At 45.3% G+C, this 27,858-nt stretch overlaps 1 long non-coding RNA gene across 1 annotated transcript; it reads right to left on the bottom strand.

Annotated features, from left to right (window-relative positions):
- Window positions 1-405: 405 nt before the first annotated feature.
- On the bottom strand, window positions 406-27,815 carry LOC148184550 (uncharacterized). The gene is made up of 3 exons (XR_015772191.1): window positions 27,693-27,815; window positions 26,490-26,560; window positions 406-912 (listed from the first exon to the last, which is right to left on the bottom strand). It is a non-coding gene; the product is annotated as an uncharacterized LOC148184550 (long non-coding RNA).
- Window positions 27,816-27,858: the final 43 nt, after the last annotated feature.

The following is a 27,858-nucleotide window of genomic DNA, read 5'->3' as shown; positions in this document are numbered from 1 at the left end:
CTACTCTCTCACAGCTTTTGCTGCTGATGTGATAAGGAATGGGAGATCCCTCTGCTGAGCTGGAGTCGGTTCTCCTGGCTGTGTTCCATGCTCTTGCCCACCTCCAGGCTGCTGGTGAGGGGGAATCCTGGGGAGACAGCCCACATGCTGTGCCAGCACTGCTCAGAGCACTGGGCTCTGACCAACACCTTTTGGCTACCAAGAGAAAGCTCAGCACTGGGGGGAAAATTAACTCCATCTCAGACAGACCCAAAACAGCCAGAAACTCAACGAGTTTTTAAAAGGTATGCATTTGGATCAAAATTATTTATTGTTTCCATAATGCATTTAATTTTACATATCCATGTCTAGTGCATGCAACTTTGAACAGTATAAGAAAATAAAGTATAATATCCCAAGTTTTGTGAATGCACTTGGAAAAAAAAAAACAAAGTCAGCCATCAAAACTCTGGTCTTAAAGTTTCTTTTCACAGTCTGTCACCATAACCAGATCAGCGTCTTCAGCTCACTGCACCACATTTCTCCCTGACAGCAGCAGCAGTCACGATAGCAACCAGTGAGAGGCATCAAAGACAGCTCTTGGTGCAGCACAGGGTCCATCCCCAGCACCAGGCTGTGCCAACTTCCAACCAACTTCACCAGGAGCTCTGTGGCGAGGACACACAGGCCTACTGAGGCACAGATGTGAGTTTTAGAAACCCGAGCTTCATCCCAAGTCCAAAACCTCTGGCTCTTGTGGGTTTAGACCTCTGATGTCATCTTAATGCACTTCATGGTCTGGAAGCCTGCACAGAGTGCTGCAGTCGAGTGAATGTCCCTCAGGTGGGATGTGCTCGGTCCCTTTCCTTTGGAATCTCCTGGCTTCAATCCAATTCAATCCAATGGTTGATAATGTGCCAGTTGCTACCAGGCCTAAAGCACCACAATACAAGGAAATCAGCAGAAAGAAAGTGCTCAGTGCTGCCATCCATGGCACCTCAGTGAGGACTGCAAGGAAGGCAGTGCCAGGGAAAGGGCACTGACACCTGCTCAGGCACGAGTGTATATTGAAACAGGCCCCAAAGTGATGGCTGCAGGCACATTTCAGGGGGTTCTAGAACCTCAGAGCTCTCAGAAAATTATAAAATCCAGACACAGGTGAAAAACATTTTTTTGCTTGTCCTAAAATGGTTGAGCTCCAACAAAGACACAAAAATAAATACATCAGCATTAGTCCCTTGAAAGTTGAGAGCTTCAGCTCCTCTTTCCTTCCAAAAGCTTCATCAAGGCAATTTCCTTCCAGGAGCAACACAGAATCATTTTGCTGGAAAGGGCCACACCAAAACATTCTTTTAAATCTTTCCTTGGGTTAACTGTGAGACAGGCTCAAGTATGGCAGTCAAGGCATGGGCAAAGCTGCACCAGACTCTCTCTAGTGGCAGATCTGCCAGAAAAGCCTTGGGTCAAAGACTGCAGTGTTCATCAGCTGCAGCAGTGCAAAACAGGCAAGGTCAGATCCCATTTAGTAAACAGCAAATATCCTTGGAAAGGGGGAAGAGAAAAGGCTCCCTCTTTGTTCAATGTTCAGTTTTACTTATGGGAACTCTTGAAAGAGCCATTTCTGCCCTTCTCTCATTCCCTCAGGATTACCTGCTGCCTTCCAGGACAGCCAGGGCACCCAGCATCAGTTTATACACCCTGCAGCACGAGTCAAGAGCTGCCTGTGCACTTACTTCCTTGTTCCTGTGAGGACATCCTGAGAGGACAAAACCCCAGCTATCCTCTTGGGTTTCTGATAAACCCTCCCACCACTGCAGTAGCCATTGGCCAAGCAGCCAAGGCCTTTTGGAGGTGAAATCCCAACGGACAAGCCTGAAGCCCAAAGAAAGAGAATCCTCCTGTCCAGGGTTGCCCTTCCTGCCAACTGCAGGAGCCTGTGCATTTAAGCAAGGTCTGTCCTTATTTTTTGAAGTGCAGCAGAAGAATCAGGACTATTGCTCACTTTACCACTTCTCTTTAGCTTTCTGTAAGAGGCTTTCTAGAGGAAGAAATATCTTCTTTTAACAAAGGCAATTCTTTAACAGAGCATTCCTCTGATTCATCGTTTTCATCCCTTGTGTGTTTACAGAACTCACACCACCCTTCAAACAATCCTTTTGCCACCAGATCCTGAGAGTCTCGATCAATATTCCACTCAGCCCCTCACACAACTACTTTTTTAAAGTGTAAACATCCAGAAAAGATTTTAGCTCAATGCCGGAACGGCTTGAACTTTTCTCTGGCCTGGACCAGCTGATTTCCAGTGGTAGCTGGAAGAGAGATCAGCTAACCCTGCTTTGAAATGAGGCTCACAGAGGTGCAACTCTCACTTAATCCGGCCTGCTTTTCATCACAGGTATTAAGGATTCATCTTCAAGCACTTATGCTCTTCTGTTTAATCTTCCCTTATCTCCTGAGTGGCCATTGAGCAGCCTCTTGGAATTAAGAGGGCTCAGTGCTAATAAGCTCAGGAACTGCTCTGGTTTGGAAATGCCATGGAAGACTCTCCTCAGGCTCTCCCAAAGCACCGCCTGGAATCACTTCCCATTGCAGTGCAACAGCCACAGATCCCCTGCTCCACACCCAGCCCATCAGACGAAGGCAGAGAACAAGCAAACCTCCAGAGGGTGCAAGTCAGGAGTGCTGGTCCCACCTTGGCTGCTGCCCTGGATGGCAGCTGGGGCTCACAGAGAGTGAAGGGGCTGCTCACCCAAAAGCCTCTGCCTTCAAAGGAACACGTGTGGGAGACACTGACTGATGCTTTTACCCTTCCCTTGCGGGGGCAGCTGGGGTGGCTGGGGCTTTGCTGCACTGCAAAGTTCTGCACTCACATGGGCTCGGGAGGGTTCGTGCACACAAATCCTAGTCAAAGCAGGAAATCTCTTGTGCTGGTTTTGTGCCTGTTATTACAAGCTGCCTGTCTGGCAGCTTGAGCAGGAGATCCTTTCAGTATTACTAAAACAATAAAGAGCTGGAAAGGAAAGATGAGAAAGGACAATGTGGATTTTTGCAAGGGGAAAGGGCAGGAAGGCCCAGGAGAGTGTCAGTAGAGCCAGAGAGGGACATTTTGGCTATTTCCTCACTGTGCAGTTATTCCAGGCTGAGAGCCAGGTTTTATCCCATTCCTCACATCTGTCTGGACACTCTTTACTGTGGTTTGGAAGAGTCAGGTCTGAAACTCCTTTTGCTCAGGGAGGGAGAACTTCTTGCAGATTAACACAGCTGAATCAGGAAGGGTCACAGATCCTTCCCCAAGGACACATCCATCCCTCCAGCACTGTAACTTACCAAAACCAACTGTAGATCACAAACAAGCATAACATTTACCCAAAAAACTCTCAGACCCCAGAAAAAGTGAGGACATGTTAATTTAGGCAGGGTGTCAGTACATCTGCACTCTTACACGGGCTGCCTTCAGCAGTTTGATCAGAGCACAGCACACAAAACTGGAACAGAGCCCTACCCATAAGCAGTAAAATATATTTATTCTTGGCTCATGTTTCCACAAACCCTAGCACAGGAGTTGGGTTTCATGGTGACAGCCATTCTGCACTTATTGCAAAAGAAACACCCTAAATAGATTTAAAACTCTCTACCTACAAATCAAAGGTGTGCCAAATGTGTGCAGAGCTGAGATTCCCAAGCAACACAGCCTTGTGCTCTCAGAAAGCCCTGTTACTCCCCCAAATATAAATGATAAAGACATCCTATAACATGGAAAGGAATGAAAAAATCCCTTCACAACACTCAAAAAAACCCTTCTAGTGACTTACTGGCAGGCTCAAGAGATAAGAAATAGAAGATGAGTGAAGGCAAGCACCCCAAGTGCATTTCAAATACCAGTCCCAGTCTGGAAGAAGAAAATCTATTACTCTTCTCAGGAGAAGGAATCAAGCTCTCCATTGTCTCCAAGCTTGGAAAAAAAGAACAATATCTCAAGACAGAGTTTGTACTTCTTGGGAGATAGATGGGAAAGATGTTTTGTCATTTTTTCATTGAACTTTGTTCAGAAAAAAACGCTATTTTACCAATAAATCACACTTTTTGTAGCATTTGTGCTCTGACCTGATACAGAAAAAGGATTTGAAGAGAAGATATGAGAGCAGAGCTTTTCAGAAGTGAACCCACATCATTTGACTGGGTGTTACATCTCTGCAAAGATTGCAGGAATAACGAAAATGAACACACCCAAGGCTTTCTTCAGAGCCTTCCAAATGTAAAGGTCTTTAGATGTGGGCAATCTACCATAATGCCTTGGCAGAGCTATTCATATTCACACCAGTAAAAATACTGACAATTCAGGAAAGCTCCTTTTTTTGCCTGTTAGTTACCTTATTCCAGATATACTCTAGAAATACCCATACTGATTATTAAAATGTCTATACATTCAATTTGAATGATGGAAGTCACCCACTATAAATCAGCCTCATGTCCAGTTAAGGCCACGTATGCAGCATCAATTTATTTAGGAGCAATGTGATTGTTCGATTTCCAACCCAACATCAGATCTTCCCAGAAGATGTCCTTAATGTTCACCATCAGAATGCATAAACCACCTTTTCTTTCCCCTTTCCATGAAGGGATTAAAGGCATTTATTACTAGAACCTGTCCTCCTTCTCTACCAAACTGTTACAGGAGAGAACATTTCTACTAGGCTTAATTAAAACTCATGTTAATAAGATAAAGGGGAGTAAATTAATATAGCCAGTATTTTATTGTAAGAAGAAAATGTTATATATTTATAATATATATATGATGTGTTTTTTCACTGTATATTTAAAGTATTTAACATAAACCAAAATGTCTGGCCAATAAATACAAATGTTAAATATACATATAATATGGATATGCTTAAATGTAAATTGCACATCAACATTTTCTACAGTACACTGCTTCCCTTATGGTAGGTAAGAAATTACTGGTTTATGACATGTAAGAGCTCTGAGCTTGTAAAAGCTTATTTCTGATGTCCCAGAGCAGCCTGTGCTGAGCTCTGTCCAACCACTGACTTCCTTGCAGCACTCTGAAGGCAATTCACTCAGATTTATTTGATTCCCTTGAAATGTAAGGCCATACATGTACAGCAGATTATTAAAAATGCTGTCTGCTACCAAAAGCACAGCAAGATACACCTGCCTTGAGCAGGACATGCACAGAACCACCCCCTTCTCACAATTTGGTCACTTTTCACCACGAGGACAGCAAACACACCAGCAGCTGCCAACCCCTGGGCTGCACCCATCCTGGCTCTGAAACCTGCACCTCCCAGTCTGCTTTCCCAGCTCACCAGAGGCAGAGAACCACTCATGACTTCTTTATTTGCATTTGTCCTCCTTGGGTTTCCAAGGCTCACTCTCTCCAACATCAAGATGCAGTTCCCCCCGCAGGAAAGGATAAAAAGTGCAAAAACTTCATATTCAGCACAGACCTGCACGACCCACGAGAGGCCAGGCCTACTTTAGAGCCCAGTCCATGCAGGAGAACACGGATTACATAATCATTTTACCATTTTGCTGGTTTGGCACCACTACCCTTGAGATTTTAAAGCTCATTCCAGCTTCATCATGGGACCAGTAAAACAGCCCTGTGTCCCCTGGCTGGAGGGAATGAATACATTTCAGGTATGCATCACACACTATGACAGAGGTGTATGGTCAAGAACATCTACTGTGGTTTATAGGACATAAAGGAGAAAATGTGCTGTAATAAATTGTAAAAGTTATGCCTTTTAGCATCTGGATGGCCACTTTAGAAATTTAAGACCTCACCTTTAAAAAGTGAAACAACTGAGCTGTAATTCTTTTTTATTTCACTATTTCACTTCCCCATCAAAGACTTGCACTCCACATACACCATCTTTTTTTCTCAAAAGCTGTCAGGACTAGAAGAAATTTTCCCTTGAAGGAAAACACAGTTATTTCTTCCTACAACATTGTGTGTTTCAATCTGGACAGGGTTGTAGCAGTTCCATTTATGCAGATTATATTTCAGGAGAGTCCATCAAAGCAGGGAATGATTGTTTTATGTGAGAAAGGCTAATGCTCCTGAAAGGATCCCAGAAGGTAAATATTCCAGGAAGGACTCAGAGAGCTGCCTACACTGTAGGCTCACCTCCTGCATAGGCTGAAGCAGCTTCAGGGCTAAGCTTATCTACTTCAACCTTTCCAAAAGTTGATTTCACGGTCAGAGTGTCTTGTTCAACCAAGTTCTGAGCACACGGTGCTTTGGTTCCAGGTTGTGGTTATTTTGCCATTTCTGCCCTTACATTTCCAGAACCATGGACACCTTGAAGAAGCAAAGTCACATCTCTCCTGGACCATCCCCAGTGGTCACCATTTCTTCAACAGCCCATTTTTACTGCTGCTTGGGTGAAGATGTTTGTGCAAAACTCTGAAGTGCCTCCACTTCTATACAGTGCTTATACACAGACTTTTACTAATCCAAAGCAAAACCAAAGTACGGGTCCTTCACTCTTCCTTTTTTTGGAAAAGTGTTACAACTTTGCAGCTCCTTGACCCCTGACGATGCAATGAAGATTTCCCCTGCTTTACCCGGCTTAACCCCGGCAGAGTTTATTGTGGTGTCTATCACAGGTCCCTTCCTACGAGCCTGCAAACTCACATGAAACACTGAGTGGGACCTTTTCTCCTGACTTTGGATTAATCCAAGGTCACACACACATCTTTTTAAGGGAATTGATACTTTTTAGGATCCCAGCGCTTTGGGTCCCATTTTGCCCTGGGTAATGGAAGCTTCCCAAGAGAGCGTGGGTTTAGGCAGTATTTTGTGCTTCCCTAACCAATCAATACCCCATATAAAACACACGCTGAGGTTGCTCTCACAGCTCCAAGGAGCCTCCCAGCATCGAAGCAGAGCTGCCGGGAGTACTTGATCTTCCTTCGTGCCTTTGCCTGCAGAGGCCTCCCGTGGTGCCCTCAGCTGGAGGACAAAGCTGTGTCATTGCGGAGGGATGCAAACGAGCCGCTGATTACAGAGCACAATTAAGAGACATCGCGCCGGTCCCCGCAGGCTGGTGCATCTCAACCTTCCGTGCTCCAAAGGTCAGACGGAGCGAGCACAGTGGGAAGCTGGATCCCTGTCACAGGGGAAGCTCATTGCAAGCGGGGTCTCGTCTTTTGGGGAAGGCTCGAACAAACATTTAGATTTAATTGCAAGCGGCAAACCAGAATGCCAACGAGATGACAGCAAGCTGGTCCTCTGCAAGCACATGAGCTTCAGTCACTAGCTCAAGCCAGAAAAAAAAAAAAAAAAATCAACATTATGAGCTTGGGAAGGTGATAAACTCCTGTGCAAGGATATAAGGATGTTCCTTAGCTGCAAGTGTGACTTGCATATATTCCTTGTCTTTGAGAGACTAAACCACGAGTCAGTGTGATGTGGCTTTCACTTACACCACATATATAGCACTTTTCTGCTGAGTTTTACAACACTGGATTTTGGAGAAGCAAAGCTCCATGTGAATTTTCACATCTCTGCAATTTAGGCATGTCCTTCCATATTTTAGATTCCCATCTGAAACAGAGGCTTATATGATTACAGCCCTCTGTGAGCAAACCCCAAGGGAATAACAGCAAACACAGTGTGAACACACAGCCCAAGTCCTTCCCCATCCCACCTGCACATCCCTGCTCCAAGCTGGTACCACAGGGATAAAGGCAGGCTGATGCTACAGACCTCATGGGCTGAGGTTTGTCTCTGTAAATAAAACCACTGCTATTTTTTCTTTGAACAACCTTTAGCAGCTTGATCCTGCCTCTGGGAATGATATTTCCTTTACAGGAACACAGTTGAAGGATAATTCACACAGATCCACTAAGAGCCAAGGAAAGCTTCCAGAGAGAGCAGACCCTGAGCCTGCCCCGGGAGGTGAGTGCCACTGGCTTTGATCTGCAAACCCTCACAATTTTGCTCCATTTCTGCAAACTTCAAAAATTCGAAGTTTCTGTGAACTTCAAATGCCAGGATGCAACCTTGCTAAATTTGTTGTATGTGGACTATTCAAGGAATAAACTTGTAAATAAAATTTGTCTTTTTCCCTATGTCTTCGAGGGATTTGATGGAGTGTCTGCTGATATTTGGGGCAGCTGTTGCCAGAAGCTCATAACTGCAGAGTAACCCCCAAACCAAACTTGAAGTGCTGGGTTTGCACAGTCTGATCACAGAGAGACAGACTGACACTCTTTAAAAATATTTCTGCTCAGACTCTCCCTTCTGTCTCAGAGGAATTAACTATTTTCCAATGAGGCTGAATTTCCCTTTTTGTGATGCCTTCACTAGAGAGGCACCATTCTCTCAGGCTCCAGAGACAAAAGATTAAAAAAATCTTTCATGTCTAATTTCAGTTTAACTTCTGTTATGACTCCCCGTCTCTGGCTCTATACCAGGATTTCCTCTGCCTTCTGAAGCAAGAGTAAACTCAAGTATTAAACAAAAACTTCTATTTAAAAAGAAAACAATTGAACTTTTCATATATAAATCTACACATTTGTTCTAGAAATTTAAACTTGATTTATCTCTCTAACAGCTCTATCAAAAAACCCCATGCTGAGTAAAACTGAGGACTTTTTCCCTTTTGCTGACAACAAATTCAAAACAAGAGACAACTGTGCACAGACAATGTGTGAGTCACGGCAGATGAAGAGTTAATACAGAAAAGCTGATTTCCTGATCATTTTCTGTGCCTGAGTTCTCGTGTTTCAATATCTGTATTGTGCTATGATTTCAGAGAGATCACAAAGCCCTTGCAGACACCGGTCCCTGTGTCACAGGCAGGCTGAGACACCCCGTGCCCCCAACAGCACAGAGAGTGTTACAAAGTCAACCCTCAGATCTAACAGGGAGAGGAGAGGACACAAAACAAAAAGGGAGACAATTCAGACGGAAAAGATAAGCTGAGGACACAGCACAGCCTTGATCTGTAGCTGATCTCATGCCCTCAGCACTGCTGGAAGCTCTGGCTAGAGCACAGCAGACTTACACAGACCAGTCCCAGTTTCATTTAGTCAGAAATGAAAGGCACTGCTGGCAGAGGCTTCACACACAGCCAAGAGCTCAGGAGCAAGTTAAAGCCAGCTGAGGTACCTCAGGTGGCAGACACCGCCCCTTACACACACTCAGATCTGGAGGCTGAGCTGCATTCCAGCCATGGCAAGAGCTCTCCATGCCTTGCCAGGGATTTGGGCACAAAAGCAGCAGAGCAGGGAGGGAAGGATCTGCTGAAGTGGCCAGTGAGATCTGCAGCCACCATCAGACACTGTAGCTGCAGTGCTGCTAAGTCTGTGAAAGGAGGTATGAAATCTTACCCAATTAGCTCATTCTGAAAGCTGCAAATACCACTGTTTGTGCACAAATCATCACAATATACTCCTGCTATATTTTTTTCTGTTTTTAAATAATCTTTCATGTACCTAGGATCAGAAGTACACAGAGAGAAGTTTAAAATACTGGAGCAGAAGACTGGAGAAACTTGTCCTCTTTGTTCTTGCCAGAACAATGTTCCAAATTCCCCAGGAAACACACTGCCTTATAAAGCCTAAGTTCTATTTTCAAATGAGCTTAAAACCCCACCAGGGCTCACCAGGCACACATATGCTCCCAGACACAGAGCCACAGAACACCAGCAGAAACTCCTCAAAGATTTCCAGCATCATTTTTCCTCATGGCATTGTATGCAAAGCCCACAGCCCATTTCTGACAACACCTGTGCAGGTGTGGAACCCCATTCTCACACCCTCACCCACAACATGGCAATGCTGGCTTAAAATCCAGCAGAATCCACAGGACAACAGCTCGACCTGTTCTCCTGCAGGGCACAAGCCTGGTGCTGTTCCATAAGTCACCTTTTTGGTTTAGGGGACAACAATCCAGAGCCAAGGCCACAGCAGTAAGGGCATTGCAGGTGCTGAAGATGGGGATATGGCATTAAAAAAGGAGTAACTTTTGGCTGTATAATTATAAACTGCATCATTATGCATGTGCACGACCAAAGGAGAGGACAAACTGAGGTCACCCAGGGAACTTTGATGCTGGCATTTCTTCACCTCCAAGTGTCTGACTTTGCAGCTTTAATAATATTCTTGTCATGAAGGGGTTTTGTTTAATTTATATATAGATTATGGGTTGCTGTCTACTGGCAGACACCCACAGTATTGGCTGGATGCAGTTTAAACAGCAAACCTTCCCTCTGCTGGAAACACCTGTTTTAGCCAGAAGATCATTTCATTGCAGGTGTTACACTCTGAATGAAATAGGAAGCTATTTTGATTCTGTGATCTGCCCAGGGATGACAGCATCCTTTAATGTACCCACCAAAAGTTACTAAATTGATCATATGGAATGGGGAATGGCACATATGACCTTTATTTTAAATTACCATCACAGACTTTTAATGGGTTTCCCAAGAGTTATTGTTATTAACATGAATATTACAGGAATAAAATCAGCCCCTTACAGTCAGTTATCAGTGCTTAAACAAAGCTGATATCTGCATACAGCCTGCTGAGGTATCAAGAACTCTGTTGTTCCTAAAGGAAGACTTAGATGGAGACAAATCCATTGCCTGGTTGAGATAAGGGTAAAGATATCACCAGATGTAATCAATAGTTTTAACCAAGACAGAATTTGAGAGCGTGTCCTGTGGTTAAACAGGCAGAAGCTGATCTGCTGCATGTGCCATGCCTGGCTGGTGTGTGCTGGGTGCCGGCTGTGAGGTGCAGGACATGCTGTGAACCTGCAACTGTGACCCTGAGCTCCTGCAGCCACACACCAGAATTGGTGTCACATTTACAGCTGAGGCTCGCCAGCAACACAAGGGAACAAATTCCTAAGCCACGGTGGACTGTGGTTTTTTGAAGATGTCCCCTCTAAATTTTAATTTCTAAATCAGGTGTGAATAAACTGTTTGGTCATCCAGAAAGAAGAACAAAAAATCTCAGTCACATCCAACTCTGTTAGTTTGCTGTTCATCTTTCTTTGGTGCTTCCTCCCTCTTGGATCACCGCTCCAGCGGGTCTCACATCTGCTGTGCATATTTTATTTTTCAGTCACTACCAGAAAAACTGCAGTAGTGGGTCTGGGAAAGGTGCAATGCACACAGCAAGGATCAGCAGTTCCCTAAGGATGTCCCCTTGCAGAATGTCCAGTCCCGGGTCCAAGGCCCAGCCCCAGGCTCCACACAAGTGTTTGTGTTTTGGCCTTCTCTGGGAAGAAAGGGGCGAGTTTTGATGGTGTGCAGAATTTTTTTTTGTAACAGCCTCCGACTTCTCATGGTCCCTGTGAAGAGTTATCAGAGCCCTGAGTGCCCTCTGAGGGGCCACTACACCCCTTTACTCCATTTAATGTGCTAAATGCCACCTTGTGAGCTACGGTACCAATTACAGAAATCAATGTAGAACTAAGTTACTAAGCATGTGAAATAGGCTACAAATAGCAAAGGCATTCTTCCAGGGAAGATTCACATTTTTTTCTATCATGCCATAGTTTTCAGCTATTATTGTCATTTCTTAAGTATAATTATATATAGTTGGTGCTAAACTAAGTTTACAACCCGTTGTAACTCCATGCTGTCATCTATTTTTCTGCCCCAGCAAGCCTAACTGCCAATAACAGGAAAAATCCACCCCATTTACAAAGAGAAAATCATTATACTTGATTCTACACATATAGCAACGCAAATACCATAAATTTTAACGCTGGGCATTGCAAAAGGCACTTAGCTCTGTACTACGCTGCCTCTGCTGATTCAGGATATGCAATAACTGCGCAGTACAAGTCACTAAAGACTCCAAAAGCTACTGGAAATGGAGCATGTCTGGACCTGTGGAGCACCATGCCAATACTGTGTTATCCAGCTTTTCACCTGGCAGCTGGCCAAACCCAATAAAACTAATTAGCAGGAGATGTTTTTTTACAAATGGAAAGGCTGCAGTTAGAGACAGTCCAAGTGCTGAACTCTGTGCAAATGGCAAACAGCACTGCCAGGTTTTTTTCTGGTGGAGGAAAGGGCAATTTGCTCACTCCAACAGAGGAAGCCACAGTTGTTCTCTGGATCTGCTGCTCCTGGGAGACAGCAGCAGAGAGGACCTATCACTGCTATGATAAAGATGATTCCCTTGCTCTGCTGAAGTACTTACTTGCAGATCCCATTCCATTATATGCAATTTTTAGTTGCTTTTTGCAGATCACATTTTTTTCACACATCCTTCAACCTGCCACTGCTACAGAGTTTCATCCAGTCAGGTCCAACATGCAGACACAGTTTCCTGTTACAGAGAATCCCACAGACTCCTTTAAGCCACACCAACGTGGAAGCATTCTGAAAATCCTCTACTCCCTGCCAGAGCTTTCAGATTTCACACCAGAGAAGATCCTATGGCTCATGGTCTCACTGCCACTTGTTTTTGGCATGTGGCAGGAGGTCACTAGCCTGACACAAAGCTCCTGGCACAGAGCAGAAGCACAAAAAAAGCCGCTAAAGCAGTTCTGGTGCCCCCAGCTGTCACATCCAGAACTGGCTGCCACCAGTACCACAGCACATCCCAGTCTCATATCTAGGATTCTGTTGGCACTGAAAAAGCACTGTTGATATTTACCCTGATCCTCTGAAAAATTAGTGGGAAATGAAAAACCAACAAACAAGAATCTTTGCTCAAGATGGCAAAACCAGGAAGATTATTTGATCAGGAGAATAAATCTGTCTCCTTCATAGGCAGTGATATTTGGGATGGTACTGAGCAGTGATTTTCAGTTCCTGAAATTTTCTTTCTGGTCTGTGCCTGAATCCAACCACGTGCTCCTGAACCTCCTCGCTTTGAGCTGGGCCACAGCTCCCCACACATATCCATAGCCTAAGGCTTTTGGGCAGAACACATTTGCTGCTGGAAGGTTTGGTGCACCGAGTCTGTCAAGTTCTTGAAATTATTGGAGAACATTTACTGGCAGGTGCCAGCGCAAGGCAGTTTCCCACTCCTTTTCCTTTAGCTGCTGCTCCAATCCTAATGGATCCTTCCCAGAGCCCTCCTGGGAATCCATCAGACTGATCCTCTCCTGCCAAGACCAGCCCAGGAAACAGTGGCTGATAAAAGACAAGAGGCATCACACCAAGTAAATGGCTCATTAATGACAATGTTTAGCACAAGACAGACACCAAGGGTCCTTTCTCGAATGAGGGGATCTGTGTCTGACAATGACTGCAGGAAGAGCAAAAATAGCACAGTGTAAGGAAGGACACACAGCAAGGCTCCCAGGGATGCTTCTGCCCAAGAAGGAATCTTTCCCTGGGAGTCTACACAAGCCATTCTTTGTCTCATCTGCTGCCCCATTTCCTCTGCTCTGTGCAGGTCACAAGAAGTCAGCTGACAATGTGCAGGTACAATGGAGCACCACTTTCAATCCCCAGCCTCCAAAGCACGGCAGGCACCACGCTGCCATGGACACTTTCAGAGCAGGGCACTTGGACCACGATCTGCCACTTCTGTGAAGTTTCAAGGGTATTCCCTTCCTCCCAAAAAAGGCTGCCTGAGCAGATGACTGCACCATTTTGGAGCACTTTTCCCACTGCTGCGGGCACCTCTGCAGGCTGTGAGCTCTTAGTCCAGAACTTCCACCAAAGTCAAATGCATTTTGAAACACAGTGACTCTGCAGCCTTGGCCAAGGATTTCAGCTGCATTCCCCAAGCATTATGCTCACCGTGCTAAAAAGCACCTGCAAAGCAGTTCTTTCTGATATTTACTTTGTAAAATTAAAGTACAGGGAGGGAAAAAAAATAGAAATCAGTATCTTTCTGCTACTCCCTAGTTTGCATAAGCAGTCAATGGTAAATGTCAAATGCCAGCAGTGCATTAGTAAAGGATCACACTGAAAAATTCTGTCTTCAAGGCCAGAGCCCAAACCCCAAAACCGCTCTATAGTTTCACACACAACATTCTATATCAGGAGCGTGTACACTAATGCCTAATTTAGCCATCACAACTCCAGGAGTGTGGGAGTCAGGGAGACTCCAACAGCACATATGCAGAGGGTTCTCTATGCTGAATTTTAGGAAGTGCTCCCCTGCTTCAGACAGCTCTGCCCAGGTTCAAAGGAAGGAACGTGGAATATTGTGAGATCCGAGCTCATTAGAGGAGCAGGTGGGGATGTCTGCAGCTGAATAAGCAGGTTGCTTTGGGAATAACATGAAACAGATGTCCTGTCTTTGCACTCCCTGAACATTTTCTGCAAATAAATTGCAAGTTCAGGGTTTAAGGCTGAGTCTGTCATTTATCTCTTTAGCAACTCCTCTTCTGTTTTCTTCTGCCTGTTTTCTTTCAGGGTAGAAAATCTCTTCTGTAATAAGAAGACTTTAGAAGCTAGAGAGCAAAATCTGCTTTTTGATTGAGCAAGGGAAATGAAGGACTCCCTGCTAGATGAGTTTACTAATAATTTCAAGCAGAGAATACTGGGAGATGCTCTGCACATAGTCCAGGACAGACACATGTAAACAACATCAAAGCCCACTGAAGAAAAACTATCAACTAGGCTTTATTAAGGGCTTTTTTCCTTCAAGGTATTTCCCCAAAAATGTTTATTGCTCAGGCTGGGGAGGAAGTTGGGTTTTTACATATATTAATTATAGCCTGCAAACTGTTATTGCAGCACAGTAGCGCATTTACTCATATCAAATGTCTGAAAGAGATGAGGGACACTGGTTCTGACCCCATACCCAAGTCCTGGGAAATAGTCTGGGCTAGAACCATGTTTTCCAAGAAATTACTTAAATTTCTCTAAGCACATGTTAAAGAGGCTTGATTCCCCTTCATTCAGGCACATTTTGCTTTGAAAGAGCAAAGCACGCAGCATTTCACACACAGCAGTGTCCTGGGCTGGCTGTTTGGAGACACCCCCAGCCTCAACCAGAACATAGCTATTGATCATCACTAAGTCCCAATCCCTTCCCACCATGGAAGGTCTCATTGAGATCCATTCAGGTTTGGCAGCCAGCCCCATTGGTCAAGACCCATATTTAACATATTTAAAAAACATTACACAGATAATGTGCAAGGGACTAAAACAGGCAACAAACTTCAAACTCTTACTAGCACAAAAAATGGGACTTACAGGTCTACTGCCTTACCCCACAGCAATGTGTCTCTTCTGCCTGTGCTGCTGGGATAACCTTTCCTGCGTGCAGCTCTCTTAATCAGGTGCTCTCAAACAGGTTGCAAAACTGTGCAAAAGAAACTTCCAAAAACCTGCACAGAGGATTAGCTCAAGTCTCAAGACAAAGAGGCAATAATTCACCCACTCCATCAGTACTACCAGAAGCTAATGTAAAATAAATTCCATGGGAGTTTCCAAAAATGTCAGATGACAATAATACCTTAGTGAGGCAGAGCATATTTTATGCATCCTGTTCATTAGCTGAAAAGCCTGTCTGCATGACTGTTTTTTCTCATTTGAATTAATCACACTGTATATTAAGAAGAGACCTGCTGAGCTCTTTAATACATAAAGTGTTTAAAAGATGTTATTAAAAAAGTTATTTTGGAATATTGCAATTACACATCTATGTGTACACTTGCATTTATTGCTTCTCTTCCTGTCGAGAAAGAGAGACACGAGCATTTCCACAGCCAGAGCTTTGGAGCCATGACAGGGATGTTTACAGGGAAGTAGCAGTATTGCAGAATTATCCTTGTGAAAGGCTACACATCTTCCAGCACAGGTTTGGCACAAGTAGATTTGTCAAAATATTTCATACTAAGTTCATAGAGTACCTCAACTTTGTTCTACACCCCAGTTCCAAACCCAGGAACCCAGAAAATCCAAGCTCAGCTTAGTCCATCAGTAGTGCCAACAACCTCCAACTGATGCTGTGCATGGAAGCTCCTCTATGTGCAGCATCTCAGTTAGCCCGGAGCCTTAAGTAATTTAAAAAGCCCTTTGCAAGGCAATAAACCCATCTGTCCACCAATGTACATCCCCTTATGTGCATCGTTGTACCTAAAAGGAACTTCAACTTTTTGCTTTGGCCTTTACAGGCAGACAATTTTTCTAGCTTGAGAGTCTCTTCCAACTGATACAGTAAGTGCAGCCACTGCCACTTTATCCCCATTTACTCTGGCATCAGGCAGCTCTTCTCCCTTCCTGATGCTCACCCTTAAACTATTTATAGGCAACAGCCTAAAACATCCAGCCAGCCCCTAAAGCGAGGCTTGGGCACTGATTTTTGTGTACAAGACGAGCATAATTTCTGCATGTGGGGCTATCACCCTGCTACCACGACTAAAAACAGGAGAATAGCAAAGTATGAATTCCACAGCCCTAACAAATCTCATGAAATTTGTGAATCACAACAGCAAACAGGTCTCACTCAGACCCCTGTGGACAGTGTTGGTAAAGGTTGACACAAGGGCAGCAGTTCCAAGGGCTCAATGGATCAAGTGGCATCCCCAGCAGAATTTTTCTTCATTCACTATCAGACCATTTTTAGAGTCACCACATAATCCTGCCCACCCTTCCCCACAGGGATAAGGGTATCAAGTCATTCGTCAGCAGAATATTGTCACATTTTACAATATCACCCTAAAGTACACCAGCTCTCAACAGGACAGCGCTGGAGGTTATTGATTTTGAACCACTGACACAGCAGACAGCATCCCCCCAGCAGGAGAGATGCCCAAGGTCAACTGCCTTCTTAAAATACACATTTGGCTACAGGAGTTTCATTAAGTTCAATAAACCATCAGGTATTGACTGGCAGCACTATTTATAAATAATCAGCCTGTGCAGTGCTGACCCCTTTTTTATTTAATGAAATTTGCTTCCTCTTGTCAGTGTCAGGTATTTTGAGTCGGCAAAACATTGTGACCTCTCCTACTCTAAAAATGAAACTGTGTATGAAGACTGTCATAAAAGCCCAACACCAGCTCCCGGAAATAGCATGTATCTATTTAGGTAACATAAACAAGATGTCAAGTCTTTAGGAGCGTGAGCTGTTGAAGCAAGCACCAAACCCTCCCTAGACATTTGCACACCACAGACAGGGAGTGAGGGAGTTCTTTCATTCAGCCTTCATTAAATAAATAACGTATTATGCATGAGCAAAATTTCTGTTATCGCAGCAGTAACAACAACTTATCCTGAATGAAGACATCCAGGAATTAAAGAGCTTGCTCTTTCTTTATTTCCTAAGGGGAAAGAATTCCCCAAAGGCAGGATTTCTTGTAGAGGAGCTGTGATGTCCCACAGCACTGTGGGCCCAGCCAGGTCAGGGCTGGGACTCAGCAAAGCCTCTCTTCTCAGAGCTCCAGTGCAGGACCAGCATCCTGCTGTGCTCAAGCCCCCACACTCCCTTGGTTCAGCATTGCTTCCTCCTCCTTAGCCCAGAACTGGCAGGAGCTTTACCCACCACAGGCTGGCAAAATCTCATTTTGAGTTAATGGTCCTTTATTTCCCAATGGAATTTCCTTACTCCTATTCTTTGTACCACAGTGGCAGAAGTAGGGATCCCTTTTCCTCTTCCCGAGGTAGTTTGTTCACCTGACCTTTAAATTCTCCTGCACCATCCACAAGGCAGGTAGGGGCGGGGAATCACACGAAACAAACCCAGGAAACATAAGCTCATCCCTTCAGGCCATTCTATATTTAGCAGTCCCCTGGTGTGCTGCTATGTTTCTAATTGCTGTTGTCAGAACAGATGCAGGAGAGGGAGCTGCTGTTTTACAGAAGAACATCCCTTCCTACCCAGGTGTGAAGTGTGGGACGTCACCCGAACCCGAGCAGGCTCTGCCAGGGTCAAACACAGCACCCAGACTCTTCCTTCCCCAAGTCCCAGCCTTGCTGTATTCTCACTGGAAGCCGCCTGGATTTGTTTCACGCACATCCCCGCTCTCACAGCAAGGGGCGCACTCCTGGTGCGTGTGTGTGTGTGTACACGCCGATAGCCACTACATTGCATGGGGACACTGATTTGCGAGCGAGCAGCGTTCCGTGACACCGCACTGTAACGTATAGGGGGGATGGAGAGATAAGGAGTTATTACAAGGCAGGATAAAAGCCCTTCAGTTGATCTGTATCGATTTGATTTTTGCCATACATCATCCCATCCCGCTGCTGGGCAGGAGGGGGCACGGCTCAGCCGAGCCTGCAGAGTCCGGCGTGTACCCGTGGAGCGGAGGGAAAGCCGCCGGCATCCTTGAGTGGTTACAAATTACAGACCTCTCACCAGGGGACCGGGCTGGAGCCAGGATCCAGTTTTCAGAGTGCCAAAGCCAAGTACAGCTAAATTACACTCTCAGCTGCTTTGCCAAACAGCTGCTGTGGCAGACACAGACTCCAGCAGGGCCGTGCCCGGAGCCACCGCGCACATCCACCCACAGCGCCCCAGGCACGGAGGGGCCAGACTGCTCCCTGGCTGCCTCACTTGGCCCAGCTTCAGCCCTGTCCACGTGCAACAGCCGAAATCCCCTCGGGGGACAAGAGGTGCACAGTGGGAGTGCTGAGGGTGAGCTCCCGCACCTGCACACTCGGCAGCCACAGTGCTGCCTTCGGAACTCCCTTTCTTTCCAGCCCGGCTGACCCAGGAGCAACTGTGTGAGACCGAACAGCTCCCACCCCTCCCTGCTGGCCGGAAAGCAGCAGATTATTGGAAAGCAGGAATTCTTCTCAACCTTGTTAGCATTTACCAAGCGTCATTTCAACCCTAACATTATAGGTGTTTAATAGGGCCATACTGAAAGTCTTTGAACCTTGCAATCAATACGGCTGAGCCGCTGCACAAAATTTACCATTGATCTGTGTTTCCCTACATTAAACATGTTGGTTTTACAAGCTTTGAAGATAGGCTCGCTTAAAAATTGTTTAACAACCTGTGGCTGCATCATCAGCTCTAAATGGCCACGCAGCACAGGCTGCAGGATAAGCCACTGGTCAGCGATTTCTTGCCCTATTTGGCATACGTTGTTAGTCACTTGGAGACCACACAATCCTCAGGTGGACTAAGCCATACAGATTTGCAGCAGTAATAACGTGCACACCCAGCAAATTAATCATTAAATCTGCTTTCTGGCTTCTCTTCCTTGATTCATTGAGTTTAGAGTGAAACACAAAACCTTGATTCCTGCTACACCAGGATGGCTGAGAGAATCTATCAAGCCCTTCATCCACAGGCAACGCTCTGCATGGCATAAATTATGAGGGTTGATGGCAAACCATCACTCTGCTACCACTACTAACACACAGTGTTACTTATCTTCTAGACAAGTGTAATATTTTAGTGAAAATGGGTTTATGTACTAGTATTTCCTCATTTCTATGGCCTTGCCTCGCCAGCCTCTACATTTTCACTTCCACAGTCAACAGCTAGTAATGGAGAAAAATATTGTACATTCATTACAGAGGAAAACAAAAAACAATTCCACATCCATTAATCCCTTATGCTCCGGTTAAAGGTTACAGTTTCCTCTTCATTCCAGTCACCTGTAATTTATTAAGCCCTTTTCCAGGGTAAAATTGATGGCAATTATTGGAGTAGGTAAAAATCTATTTGCACATACAGCTGATATATAGCACAAACCACCAGATAAAAACCAGCATTCTTGAAAATTAAAACACACACACACATATATATATCTTTAAAGCATATCAGTAGCAAGGAACTTTGTCACCTACCATGTGCAGACAGCCTGGGGCCTCCTTGCTCCTCCTGCCATCCAGGAGCTGCTCCTGGAAGTGCTGCTCAGGTCCTTTGGAAATGGCTGCTCATGGTTGCTGTGCCAGTCCTGCACCGCGCCCGCTGCACTGCTCCCCTTCAGAGGAGAGCTCATGTTCAGCAGTGGGAGGTTCAGAGAATCAGGCCACATTTACAGCCCAAAATAAAGCAGCTCCCCCATTCACCAGGCAAATTATTGGACGTGGCAAAAGCACTGAAAACATTTTTGCACTGGTGCTCCGTGTGACAGACCAAAATCTCCTGGATGCCACTATGGAGGTGTTACACTTCAGCAGTTACTCATTCCCTGCCAACAAATGGGAAACCTCTTTTGGTTGCCAGGAGGGAGACACACACACACACACCAACGCTGAGGTTTGGAGGTCTGCACTGCCCAGAATGATCAAAACCACCTATGCAACACATCCCAGGGAGGTTCACAGCACCCACAACAGCAAAGGCACTCAGAGAATTCTCCTTTGTGCATTATTTCTCTCCCTCATCCACAGCTTTGCTTTGGGCCATGCTGACAGCAGAGGCTGGGAAATGGAATGCTGGACTTGGAGCGAAAGTATCACACGAGGCAATGTTTATTGTCACTGTCTGCAGGAGAAATGCCATTTCTCTGACACACTGACATTCCTACACAAAACAAACACTCCTACGGGATAAAAGGAGTGGGGAGCTGCTCCAGCCACAGCCCAGCATGACTCCACAAGGCCCAGCAGCCTCTGCCAACTTGCCTGGCACAGCCACAAAACCAACTTCAGACCCAAGGCAGGAACGGAGAACTGAAATCAGCTCTCAGCCATGAAGTTTTACTCCTCTGAGCATCGACAAAACCCAGATGGTCTTTTCTCTGAGTGAAGACCATTTTGCACCTGGAAAACTCCAGTTGGGCAGAGAAACCAGAAGGCAAAGGGAATCTGCTCACGCAAGCACTTTGCTTTGCAAGCAGAGCTGTACCCCTCTAATCAGCAGCAAATGTTCCTGTGCACAGCAGGAATATGTACAAACCAAACCTGTCTTTCAAAGAGATAAAGGCATTCCTTCATGTCAATAAATGTTTCACACAGGTGTAAACAAAAAAACCCAAACAGACACCTGTTGGAAGGTTTAAAATTGAGGGAAAATGTGTTTTTAAGAATGGTGTTAATGAGGCTGTTTGGGATCTACCCAATCTTTCTTTTCTGAAATTATTTGGGGGACTAGGGCTGAAGTCAGCAGCAGATTGGAGAGACCTTCCCTCAGGAGCAGAGCTCAAACAACAGGATTTTTCTGTGCAGTGTTCCCAAGCAAAGACCACCAAGCATTCCCAGGTGCCTTCCAGTAGTACCACAGCAAATAAAACCACATACCAACATAAACACTAAGCTAAGACCAAATAAAATAAGGCCCAGGCTCCACAAACCCAGAGTAAACCCCATACACCGTTTCCCCTCTCTACCAACTTGCAAGGCGAAATTGATTTTTAAACCTTTTTAATTTGCGACAATTTCCACGTAATTTATCCACTCCTCAGGAAATCACAACAGACACACCAAAACAAGAATAGAAAATGCATCATTTTGAGGATATTTTCCAGTAATTTATACCCATGAAATCCCAATTAACAGGATAGGGTCTGTAAAGCAGCAATACAAGCATGAAGGGATTTGGGCCTTTTTTTAAGTGAATGTCTGGTAAACCAGCATTAGTTTTCTGGTAGGTGGGAATATTGTACAGGTCACTCAAGTAATTGAAAACAGAATAAAAACTTGGGTTTGTGTGCAGTTATAGTTCAGCACTGCAGTCATTTTTGCTGCCCTTTGGACATCTTTATGTATCTGAAAAGAATGAAAACTCACAGGACACATCTGAGAGTTACTTTGGTTATACAGCTCTCTTCTAATACTATCCCTTAATTTATATAATTTCAGCTCCTCTTGTCCAGGCCACTGGAATGCTGAGGCTAGTAAGACATGAAATAGCAACTAGAAATGTGGCTAATAGGCAGTTTAGCCCAAAATCTTTTTGGGAGCATATTTAATTACTCCTAGGGAAGAAGAAAAAGAAAATAGTCTGCCTAATATTGCCTCCCCAGCCAAGCAAATAGCACAGGGTAATTAGACTAAACATCTTTCCCTCTTGCAATTGTTCTGATTTATGGACTGTTTGTATATTTTCTATGATGATAGAAAACTAAAATGCAGCAAATATGACTTAAAACCCATTTTTTATAACATGCATTCAGAAAGTTTTCCTCAGAGTGTGACATGAACAGCTCCCGAGTTACCCACAGGCACAGGTGGAGGCACAAATTATTTATGTAGATTCCATCCAGCCCAAGAAAAGTTCTCTCCCTCTATGACACAAAGGACTAGAAATCTCCAAATTCCTTTTTTTTTTTTCTTTTTCCCCCTTCCAGACTCTCCCAGATCAGTATTTTCTGTATTTACAGCGAGTACCTGTGCTGGGGGTGAAGCCCGCTCCTGGCGACGCTGTGAGGGGAGAGCGGGGCCGTGAGGGAAGATGGCGGAGATGGGGCTGTGAGGGAAAAATGGAACTGAGGAGACAGAGAGAGGAGTTGTGAGGGGAGAATAGGGCCATGGGGGAAAAATGGGAGCTGTGAGGAGCGAGAGAGGATTTATGTAGGGAGAGGGGAGATGGCAGAGACAGGGGCGTGAGGGGAGAGAGTTGTGAGGGGAGAATGGGGTCGTGAGGGAAAAAAGGGAGCTGTGAGGAGAGAGAGAGGATTTATGAGGGGAGAGAAAGGGGAGTTGTGAGGGGAGATGGCGGAGACAGGAGTGTGAGGGGAGAGAGTTGTGAGGGGAGAATGAGGCCGTGAAGGAAAATGGCAGAGATGGGGCTGTGAGGGAAAAATGGAGCTGTGAGGAGAAAGAAGAGTTGCGAGGGGAAATGGGAGTGAGAGGGGAGTTGAGGAGAGAATGAGGCCGTGAGGGGAAAATGGGCTATGAGGAGACAAGGGGTAGTTATGAGGGGAGCTGTGAGGGGAGAGACAGGGGAGTTGTGAGGGAAGATGGCAGAGATGGGGCTGTGAGGGGAGAGAAGGGAGTTGTGAGGGGAATTGTGAGGGAAGATGGTGCCATGAGGGGGGATGAGGAGTTGTGAGGCGGAGATGGTGGAGATGAGACTGTGAGGGGAGACAGGGGAGTTGTGAGGGGAGATTGTGGAGATGGGGCTGTGAGGGGAATTGTGAGGGAAGATGGTGCCGTGAGGGGGAAAGAAGAGTTGTGAGGGGAGAGAGAGAAGAGCTGTGAGGGGGAAAGAGGAGTTGTGAGGGGAGAGAGAAGAGCTGTGAGGGGAGATGAGGCTCCGAGGGGCTGTGAGGAAGCAGGAAGGGCTCCGAGGGGGGTGCTGCTCCCGCCATCCCGGCTGCATCATGTGAAAAACGCCACTGTAAAAACCAGCCTCAGGGAGCTGAGGGGACAGAAACACCCCAACAACCCCTGCCCCGATCCCTGCAAGTGGATCCTGGGACAAAGCAGGACCAAAGCCCTCGGTGCCTTCCTCAATTAGGCGAGGACATTTCCGACTGAGACCTCAGCAGCAATTCATTAATCGAGATGCAAGATAAAACCTTATCAGCGCTAGTCTGGGCACTAATCACTGGCTGCCTCTTCTCTCCATTGTTTCTTTTCCCTGCTAAGGTAGGGATGTTAGCAGGGAAAAGTCAAGCCCACTGTCACATGGAACTATCCTCTGAGAAAAAAGAAGGCAGCTTCAAAAGAGCCGAGGGAAGCAGCTGGGAAAACCTCAAGCTGTCTAGTCTTCATTTATTTGTATTTTTTTAACCAACCGCTCCTTTTTACACCTGAAAATGTTTCCAAAGTGCCTTCAGAGCAGTATGTTTATTGCTCTCTGCTGGCACTTACCTGCCTTCCCATCCAGCTCAGTTTTCCATCAGCGCTCGCAGAAACATTTTCCTGGACATAGTGAAGTTATTACTTAACATAAGCACATATGGATTATGGATGCTCTGTATGGATAGTCCTGCAGTTTCCATTCTGTCAGGGTTCTCCCCTATCTCTTTGGCTTTGTTTGTCCATGGTTACAAACATGGATAAGTTGCTCCAAGACAATCCACACGTACTGGAACAGGTTTTAGTTTAGGAAATTAAAATCTCCAGTCCATGTTTAGCAGCATAAAGTGAGAGTACCCAAGTAGCACATCCAACCCCCAAAATACTCAGTGCAAAACTCTGAGATCTCTAGTGAGAAAGCCAAAGAGATGCTGCAAAACAGCCACAACAGGCTTAAAAATAAAAACCAAAAGGAAGTGTGAAAATCATGCCAAAAAGCCAAGGAAAAAAAAATCCACACTGTTTTAACATCAGAACATACAAGAATGCTCATAAGGAAGGCTTTAAAATTATTTTCATAATTTGTTGTGATTGAAGAAAAGGCCTTATTCGTGACATCACTCATCTTGCACCTAATTGCATGCACATGTTGGGGCTCCAGCCTGAAGCAATGGGTTAATTCTCCAATTATTTCACAGGATTAAGACTACTTTTTTCTCCCCCCAGGAAATGTAGTGTTATTGTGAAGCCCATCAAGACATGCTATTTCATAATTAACACTAAATAAAAAGTGAATTCTCTCCTTTGTCTAAATAGTTTGCTTTGGCTCAGCTAGGAGCAGCAATTAGCAGGACAACCTCCCTGAACGCATTTGATCTGCTACGGGGTTTCCTGCTGCGGATCAGAGGAACAAACCTGATTTCACACAATCCATGGGGTTTATGTTGGCTGGATGTGCTGTAATTAAAACGATCTTATCTTTTTTTTTTCCCCAAGGGCTTTGTTTATCTGCTTGTGCTTTCTTACAGAGAGGCATGCACGTACCTAATTTAGCAGTGCTGTTGATTTACACTTCTGCTCTTTACCAGCTCCCTTTGTAGCATTCACCGTTTGTAGTTTGGTGCAGAAACTGGGACCTGTTGTCACTGGTGTTATAGGTCTGTTTTATTAGCAGGAGTAGAGGAACAGTTCCCATGGAAACATTTCCATGTTTCATGGTGTGCTTTTCCTGGGATTCTCAAGGTTGGGTAGGGTGGGCTCTGGGCCTTCCTAAATGGGAGCATGCAGCAGCTTGGACTTCCCCTTCAGCAGGGGGAGGAAAATACTGTATTTTTAGATTGTGTATTTCCTCTCTTATTAAGTCTAATGCCTGTGAAAACAGAGCACCTCAATGGCCCCACACCATTGATTGATGCTCAGGACAACTCCCACTGCTCTGACAACAAACCAGACCCTATTTGGAAATGCCACCTCCAAACCCAGGAGAACATTTTCCTTTCACTCTGACCTTTACACTTCAGCATTTTATAGAGCTCAGCACACTGGCCAGAGCCCGGATGGCCCTGTATCACCCCAGGGACTTCCCAAGCTTCCTGAAAAAATGCCACAAATGCACCATCAAACCCCTCCTGCTCCACAGTGGAGGTGTTCAGGCCTGGGAACACCATTGCTCTCAGGCCAACCCCAGCCCCTGGCATTTACCAAGAGTGATGATAAAAACAAAAATGAAATCACCTGTGAAAGAATTAAAATACCTTCTCTCTCTCTCTCCCAGTGTTTGCCACACACAGGTGAGCTCATTGCAAATAGATTGTCCCACCTAAACACAGCACAAGATTCTTCACCTGCAGCAGCCTGGCAGGGCATGTCCCCATCCCCCTTCCCTTTGTCCTCTTCCTTTCCAGAAGCTGGCAATGGGCTCCCAGCGTTATTTTTTAACTTTACTTTTTTTTATCTGCAGACTTAACAAATATTTTTTAAAATCTGCTTCAACTTATACACAGTAATGGGGGGGAAAAAAAATCCAAAGAAACTTCAAACTTCAGAGCCACAGCCGGTGCTTTGAAGAGATCACTATAACTAGTTCTTATTCAAAAGGAGAGTTAATTAGCATGTTCTAACAAACACATTAAATAATTCAGTGTTAGAATTTTGGTAGTTCTTTGTGAAGCAGGTGTTTAGGAAGCTGTTTCAGACAGAAGCATGTGATGCACTCCCTGGGGTCCTCCCCACAAGCTGGAGAGCCACTAGTTCTTGGACTAGACTCGAGCTCCCCAGAGCCTGATTCCAGCAAAGCCCTTGTATCAATATACCACAGGACACTGTGGCTTCACTTATTTCTCATCATCCCCATCAATATTTCTCATTTTTTAAATTACTCACACAGAACTGTCTGATCTTTCATAGTAAAGAAAGATTCAAGTAAGTTTTGGGTCTCTGGTCTGTGTTATCTTAAGCTTTTAAAACACACTCATTTTTATTTCTGTAAGAGTATTCAAAAGTTCATTTTCCTTCACACTACCATCTCTGTGTTGCTTGATCCTCACCAATCCCACGTAGTCTTGCTAAGCCTTCCCCTCCTCTGACCTGCCACACATTGAAAATCTCAACCATGCCATGCTATTTCTGGGATTAAAAAAACAAACAGAAGGAGTCTGGAACAACCAAGCAGGAGGGGAAGGAACTTTTTCTTTAAGAAAAGAGTAATTCCAAGCAAAATTATTTGCTCATTCCTCCTTTGGCAGTTCCCCTTCACTCCTGGTATTGTACACATCAGCCCTGAGCTGGCAGCTCTGGCAAACACCACCTCACAATCCACTCCTGGGCCCAATTGCATGTGCTAGAAAGCACCATGACCACAAAGCAGCCTAGAAAATCCCTGTTGCTGCTTGATTAATTAATGCAGAGCTTCTGTTTACTCCTTCCAGGCAGAGCTGCTATCGAGTCAGCTGTTCTTACCTTGGGGATCTTGGATGACCAGTTGCAGTTTGGTGCTGCTTTGGGGACACTCATAGCTGGTTCACCTGAGCCTGGAAAACACAAGTATGGAGATGGAGATTTTGGTATTCCATACCCAGCAGCTGCATTTGCTGGCCCATTCTGCTCAAAATGAAAGACAGTCTCATCAAGACTTTTTTCCACTTGAAAGTGGAAGGGGGAAAGAAAGGCTCCGGCGTTTTCTTCTGCATCAAAGTAGTGGTGAGATCAGTATAAAGAATTCAAACCGCCCTGGGACTTATTTCAAAAACACTTGGGGAATTAAACAAACCAGTGCTGGTACTTGTTGGGGAGGCAACACAGCCTGGGGGGAATTTGGTGTTTGAGAGGTTTGGGTAGCACAAAGGAGTGCAGGGCCAGGCACTGTCCCCAGGCCACAGAGGCTGTTTGGGCTGGCTCTGATCAAAACATTAAAGAGGGCACTCTGGCTTCATGCCACATTCATAAACATGTCCATCAACTGCAGCCTTTGGGGAACAGGCTCTACTGAAACCACTCACTTGCTGAAAACAAAGTGCCATTCTTTACCTTCTAACCCTTCAGCAAAGCAGCTTTTCTGCAGTACAGAAGGTAAAATCCACTCCATACATCCACTACACAAGTGCTATTTAAAATTCACTCACACAGTGAATTTATAGCTCATTCAGGCTCAGCTCAGATCCTGGGAAAGGCTCCATAACAACACGTACAAATCTCCAACCAAAGCAGAACTCTGCTAAAAGTAACTGCACAAAGAGTCCACAAGGCTTGGCACAGTCACATTCCACTGAAAAACAGCTTAACCACAGGGGCAGGGAGCAAGACAGAGGAGATGAAGGTCCCCAAGCACTACAGAAATTTTTATTCATTAGCACAGAGGCATTTCAGCAGGCTACAGACCCTCCCAAGAGCACTGACCCCCTTCTCCACACTGCCTGCTTTCTCCTCTTAGGAAGGTGCATTTTAAAGAGTTCCCATGGGATTTATTAGCTTAAAGATATTGACTGTACTAAGTATCTCTTTTCTCCAGAAAATTTAGTGGAAGTTTTGTGCTCTGCAGCAAGAGGCAGCCCCATCCCCCAGCCCACACAAGCCCATGCTGGGGCAGGGATGTGGTTACACACACAGCCACCAAAACACTGTAGGACACTGCCAGCCTCCCTCAGCCCCACCAGCACCCCTTACCTGAACAAGAAGATTCCAGAAGCTCCACGTTCTCCTGTCCTCACCTCAAGACTGCTCTGTGAGGAGGGCAGGAAGAAAGAACCAGCACAGAACATGGCACAGCTAAGGAATAAACGATTTGCACCTGGTCACAACCCCCTGCACAATTACCCACAGCTATTCCTCG

The sequence above is a fragment of the Pseudopodoces humilis genome, chromosome 3, assembly GCF_049639895.1.
Source record: "Pseudopodoces humilis isolate 2021_Gansu_Grassland_sample_001 chromosome 3, ASM4963989v1, whole genome shotgun sequence".
Classification (NCBI taxonomy): domain Eukaryota; kingdom Metazoa; phylum Chordata; class Aves; order Passeriformes; family Paridae; genus Pseudopodoces; species Pseudopodoces humilis.
This window is presented reverse-complemented; position numbering and strand designations above follow the sequence as displayed.